A 7366-nucleotide genomic window follows, 5' to 3' on the forward strand; every position below is an offset into this window, starting at 1 on the left:
CCACAAGTCAAGATATGATAAAAATGGCCTAACCCTCTATTTGGAAAGTATATTCTGCTGCCCAGGTGTTAAAGCATCGCGAACGCGGAAGATTACTCGCGTTCGCGAAGAAGGAAAAATGAAGGCTGCCTGGAAATGCTTCACGAACGCGAAAGATGACTCGTGAACGCGGAGAGAAAAATTTGATGGTCTAATGACTGGGCTACGCGAACGTGTGAAGGGGTGCGCAAGTGCGGAGGAGGGGGTGGCATACCTTCGCGAACGTGGGAAGAGAGACGCGAACGCGAAGAGGAAAAGGTCTCAATTGCCCAGCTCCTATTTTCTACTATGCGGACGCGAGGGAACAACTGCGAATGCGAAGAAGGGGAACGCAGAACTCCGCAAACGTGAGAGGAAGGATGCGAACGCGAAAAAGAAACATTTCATCCTCCAAAATAACACTACGCGAACGCGAGGAAATGGACGCAATCGCGATGAAGGAAACCAGATGACAGATTCAGCAGTTCAAAAATAGAAGAAAATGGCCCGTAGCCCGTACGACACACACCCGAGGCCCCCGGGACCCCATCTAAATATACCAACAAGTTAAATAACCTAACACAGACTCGCTAGAGGTCTCAAATCACATCAAACAACGTCGAAACTACGAATCGCACCATGAATCGAACTTATGAACTTTCAAATCTTCCAACTTCTAAAACTCGCGCCGAAACCTATCAAACCAACCCAGAATGATGTCAAATTTTACAGGCAAGTCCCAAATAACATAACGGAGTTGCTCCAACTCTCGAAATCGCATTCCGACCCCGATATCAAAAAGTCCACTTCCGGTCAAAATCTCCGAAAATTCGACTTTCACCATTTCAAGCCTAAATCAGCCACAAACCTCAAATTCACCGTCCGGACATGCTCCTAAGTCCAAAATCATCCAACGGAGCAAAGCAATTGCCGGAACTCCATTCCGGAGTCATCTTCACACAGTTTCAATTATGATCAAAATCATAAGACTTAAGCTTCCGTTTTAGGGACTAACTGTCCCAAATCACTCTGAATCATTCGATAACTGAATTCAACCATGCACACAAGTCAATACACATAATACGAAGCTGCTCAGGGCTTTATACTGCCGAACGTGACTTAAATTCTCAAAACGACCGGCTGGGTCGTTACACTGTGCGTACAAACCGCTGGATTAATCCCTTTGATATTTTTTATAGTCCACTCCAAGGCTCCTTTATGTGCTTTCAACACATCAATCAATTTTTCTTCTTGTCCTGCAGTATGAGAAGATGAAATAATTACTGGAAATAATTCTTTCTCAAGATAAACATATTTTAAATGAGATGGGAAAACTTTGAGTTCAATTTTTGGTTGAACTTGTTCTGGTTGCATCTCCACATCTTCATAATCTTTTTCTAGTATTTAGGCTTCTCTTCTGATGATAGGATCATCATCTTGTATGGTGCCAGATTTGGCCAAACATCTTTCCATTGAGTCTGGAATTAATTGATCGTCTTTGAATTCATCTGTAAGATAATTAAGCATGCCGATCGAAAAATACGGAGATGATGTCTCATCTCCTAAAAATCCTAATATCTTTTGCATATAAAAAATGACTCTTTTTTCATCAACTCTCAAAATTATTTGTCCTTGATGGACATCTATGATTGCTCTACCTGTAGCAAGAAGTGGTCTACCCAAAATAACTGGTTCATCGGGACATTCCTTCATTTCAAGTACTATAAAATTCACAGGAAAAACAAACTTATCTACTCTTACGAGCACATTTTTAATTATTCCCTTAGGTTTCTTAGTACTTTGATCTGTAAACTGAAGAGAAACACTTGTGTCTTTCATTTCACCAAGACTTAATTTTTTAAAGATAGAAAATGACATCAAGTTAATTGAAGATCCAGAATCACAAAGTGCTTTTTCAAAATATACTCCTCCTAAAGTGCATGGAATTGTAAAACTACTTGGATCACCAAGTTTTTGTGGTAGCTTATTTTGAAGTATAACACTGCATTTTTTTCAGTAAGCATCACCACAGAAACTTCTTCCAATTTCCTTTTACTTGACAAAATTTCTTTTAGGAATTTGGCATAAGAAGGCATTTGCAACAAAGCATCAGTGAAAGGAATATTAATGTGAATTTATTTTAAATTCCCCAAAAACTTTGAAAATTAATTATCAAGCTTTTCTCTTTTCATTTTTTGTGGAAAAGGAATTGTCACAGGGAAAGGAGTCAATTTTTTAATATTATTTTCTTCTTTTTTCTTGACTTCTTTCTCTTTAGATAGTTCAGAGGGTATTTCAACATTCTTACCGTTGTTTACCTGTTGTTCTGACTGGTTTGCATAGGGTTCATCAAGCTCCTTACCTGACCTTAAGTTGATGGCCTTGAGGTGATCCTTTGGATTTTTCTCTGTATTGCTTGGCAAGAGACCTTGAATCTTTTCTGACACAAGAGTTACAGTTGGCTTAATTGAATTTTCGAATTTTTGAAGGCTGAACCCTGGCTTTCCATCTTTTCATCAGTGACCTTAATGTACTTATACAAAAGGTCATCAAGACTTGAATGAGCTTGTTGAGGCCTTTACTGATATGACCCTGCTTGTTGATAAGGTCTGTAGTTTGGTTGCCCACGGCTCTGATTTTGGTATTACGACGAACCTTGTACTTGTTGCTTCTGGAAGCTTTGAGAGTTCTCTGCATCATTTGGATTGCTCCATTGAAATCCTGGATGCTTTTGTGCCATTGGACTCCCAAAAGTGTATGGTTTATAACCGACAGAATGGACATGTTCATCAATATAATTGGTTACTTGACATTCATGGTTCAGATGGTTTCCTCCACACATATCACAAGCCTCAGACTGGCTTGGTTGTTGTGTATTCATCTGAAAAGATTCAAACTTTTGTGCCAAAGAAATAATTTGCCGTGTTAGTGTATTTAAAGTATCAACCTGATTAACCGTAGTAACTTTCTTGATGATTACACGCTCAGATGGCCATTGGATGGCATTCTCATAAATCTCGTACAACAATTGCAATGCTTCCTCCGTGGTTTTTCCCATTACAGAACCTCTTGTAGCTTCATCAATCAGAAGAGGATTTTAACCCGTGAAAAAAATATACAATTGCATATGTTCAGGAATGTCATGGTGTGGGCATTTTATTAACATTGATTTTAATCTTTTCCAAACTTGATAAACTGACTTAGTGTCAGTTTGCAAGAAATTAGAGATGTCTTGTTTTAACTTTGTGGTTTTAGCAGGGGAAAAATATTTATTTAAAAATTTCTGATTCATTTGGTCCCATGTGGTAATGGAACCTTGTGACAAATTTCGCAACCAAGTCCTGGCATCTCCTTTTAAAGAAAAAGGAAATAGCCTTAACTTGATAGCTTCAGGAGGTACTCCATTATACTTAGTTGTTTCAACAAGTTTCAAAAAGTCAATTAAATGACTGTGTAGATCTTCACTTGCATCTCCAGTGAAGATGCAAGACTGTTGAATCGTTTGAATCAGGCCAGTCCTGATTTTAAAGTTGTTAGCTGCCAATGGGGGTTTTCTAACACTAGATTCACAGTTGAAACGGTCAGGTCTATCATAATCCCTAGGGATTCTGTTTGCTGGTCTTGGTGCTACTTCATCAAACTGATCCTCTACATGGACTGGTGGTTGAATGTTTTCTATTTCCTGATTATCCATGCCTTCACAAGCTATGCTTTGAGAAGATGATGTTTGTCCTTTCCTGCACAATCGAAGAGATTTTTTAATTTTTGAATCGTAACTAGCCACTTTTTTGTAGAAGAGCGGGTCATAAACTACCTAAAATTTTAAAGAGACATAATAATAATAATAATAAAGTCTCAAATTAGTAACAAAATATTTAATCTGAAGTAGATGTATACCAATCCCCGATAACGGCGCCAAAAATTTGACGAGGCCAATGTGTATTGGAATTTTCTGGTCGTACTCTGCCAAATTCTAGTATAGTTTAAGATATCGTCCCACAGAGACTAGATAATCTATGCTATAGACTTGTAATATTTTAACTACTATTTGAGGGAATCAAATTGATGAAAAGTGAGTGAGGTTTAAAACTTATTAATTACTTAAACAAAACAAATAACTTTTGAAAGATTTATAATTTTAAAAAAGAGTTGGGAATCATTGAATTCACTTGATAATATTACTATAATAAAATCTCAATTTTTACATTTATTTATTTAAAGAATAATTATTTATTTCTAATACAATTATATTTTGCTCACTAAAAAATAACCAATTAATAACACTCTGTGAGAATTATGTTAATTAACCAACTTAAGACTAATGACGTTTAAACCGAAATATTTTTCTTGCTTGAATTGTGCTAAAAGAAAGTAAAAACTTTGTGAGAATATTTTTACTAAGGATCAATAATCTTGCCTATAACAATTCCTCCGTGAGAATTAAAACTAAGGCAAGCAAGATTATTGACTTGAAATAATAGTTTACTAAAAAATTACTTTCACTCTACTATTTTATTCATCAGTTATTATATATTAATTTTGCTCCACGATAATTACAAAATTAATATATGAATAACTTAGAGATAAAATATATAGACGTGATAATAGAGTAATTAAAAACCATCATTTCAGCACAGTATGAAATGTAAATAAAAAGTTTTAAGCCAAGAATATAAAAACTGAGATAGTATTATAAAATATATCAAGTTTCATCAACTATCCCAACAAAAAGAGATTACTCCATTATGGAGTAAGAAAAGATAAAAAAGATATTTAGAAAACTAGAAATATTTAAAAGACTAAGGAAATATTTTTACTACAAAGAAAGAAGACCAAGACTAGTTCTTGTCTTACAAAGATTTTAACTCCTTATACAAAGAGAGCTTGCTATTTATAGGAAAAAATGAGTAGCTTTTGTCATATTTCACTTTTGCGAATGTGAAATCCATGTATGCGAAGTGACCTTTATCTACGTAGATTCCATATATGCAACTATGACCTTGTGCTTCACTCTTGATTTTATGAGTTAGTCTTGCAAATATAGGTTCCATGTATGCGAATGTGACCTTTGCAAATATAGATTCAACACATGCATCTATGACTCTTTTGCTTTCATTCTTGACTTCATGAGTTAGACTTGCAAATGTAGGTTCCATGTATGCGAATGTGACCTTGCGTATATAGATTCTACATATGCAACTATGCTCATTTTCATCTCTAATTATCTCTTTCCATAAGCCCATATGTATATTCCACATTTGTGAATATGAAGATGATGTGTGCATATGTGGCTTTGCTTCATTCTCTTGTCTTTTAGCCTCTTTCCTTCTTTTTCATAATTTCTTCTTCCTACAAGATTTGTTAGAAAACATGCGAGGATAGGATATCATTATTCATATTTTATTTTTAAAACTTTATTTTTACATATGAAATTACATGAATAATTTATATCCATCAACCACCCAATGTGTAAGGCTCTCAAGTTAACTCATATGATCTTTGTAGATGATTTGATAATTTTCTGCAACGGTGATCTAAAGTCCATTGCTAGAGTGATGGAGGCCATAAGCCATTTTAGCAGCACCACAGGTTTAGTTGCAAATGTTGAGAAGACTAATATCTATTTGGAAGGAATTGATGCTGCTACACAAGAACAAATACTAGGTAGAACATGATTTACTACAGGGACCCTTCCTATCAAATACCTTAGACTGCTCCTCTCTTCCAAAAATTGGAGTAAAATGGAATGTCATGAACTAGTGGGGAAGATAGCTAATAGGGTCAGGAATGCCTACTCAAGATGCCTATCATATGCAGGGAGGTTAAAAATTATAAATGATGTATTGTTCTAAATATATAACTTCTGGGGAGCTGTGTTCATCCTACATCAGAGTATTCTGAAAGAGGTGGACAAAATATGTAGGGATTATCTTTGGGGTAGTACTGAAGATCATAGAAAACTTACATTAGTATCTTAGGACAGAGTGTGTATACATAAGAAGTATGGTGGGCTGAACATCAAAGGGTGCAGGAACTGGAATATAGTTGTTGTAGGGAAACTACTCTGGCAATTGGCAAGAAAGAAAGATGTAGTGTGGATAAATTGGGTGCATGGGATATACATGAAGCAGGAGAGAGACATTTGGAATCACAACCCTCCTACTGATAGTAGCTGGTATTGGAGGAAATTAAATTTATTAAAAGAGGTGATGACACAATGGTACAATAATGAGAATTATGCGCTGATAGAGAATGGAGAATACTCATTAACAAAGAGCTACAATGCACTACTAGGACCACAGGTAAGATTGCAGGAGGCAAATTTGGTATGGAACAGAGTGATGCAACCTAAGCACAGATTTTGTGTTTGGTTAGCTAACCAAGATAGGTTACTAACCAAAGAAAGAATGACTCGATTGCATATCCCAGTGGAGGATCAAACATGTAAACTATGTGATCAAGGGAGATTGGAGACTCAGAAGCACCTATTTGCAGAGTGTACATGGGCTAGAGCAGTAAGAGAAGGACTGTCAAATTGGATAGGGATCAAGTTGCCTTAGATGAATATTCAATAAAGTATCTAGTGGATTAAAAGCAGGCATTGGAAGCAGAAGAAGAAAGAGATAGTTGCTGCAATATGGGGAGCCATGATTTATCAGATCTGGCAAATGCGAAATTGGAAGATCTCTGGGAACACTGATATACATACAAATCATGTAATAACACAGATACAAAAGGAAACAAGAATTAGAGTAGAAGATATACAACATAGTAGAAGAGCTAATAATTTTCAGGGATTGATTATAAGAATTTGTAATTAGGATTTGATTGTCTGAGGCTTAGCGAGATATAGCACCATTGCTAGAAGGTGATTTTATTCCTAAGTGCTCTCTAGTTGTATTGAAAAGTTGGTTGTTAATGGTAATTTCACAGTTATTACCAAATGTGTACAGAGGTTATCGACCTTACGTCACTCCGAAAGGTTCATAATGTGATTCCAATGAGTCTAGCATGCATTATATATAGGTACCTATTTTTACTCTACCGAACCGCGCTATAGTTGGCCGGGTACAATACCTATTGTGCAACCACTGATCAGTTGGATTTTATCGAGCTCCACGTGGCCGGGTACGATTCTACGAAGCCTCATGATGGCCGGGTACCTTTTTACCAAGCCTATTACGGCCAGTTACGATATGATAATGATGATGCCCACATCGGCGTATGTTTTTAAAAGTATATATATATATATATATATATATATATATATATATATATATATATATATATATATATGTATGTATGTATGTATGTATGACGCATTTCATGTCAGTCGCCCTCAGAGGCA

This window comes from Nicotiana tabacum, chromosome 17, assembly GCF_000715075.1.
Source record: "Nicotiana tabacum cultivar K326 chromosome 17, ASM71507v2, whole genome shotgun sequence".
In the NCBI taxonomy this organism is placed as follows: domain Eukaryota; kingdom Viridiplantae; phylum Streptophyta; class Magnoliopsida; order Solanales; family Solanaceae; genus Nicotiana; species Nicotiana tabacum.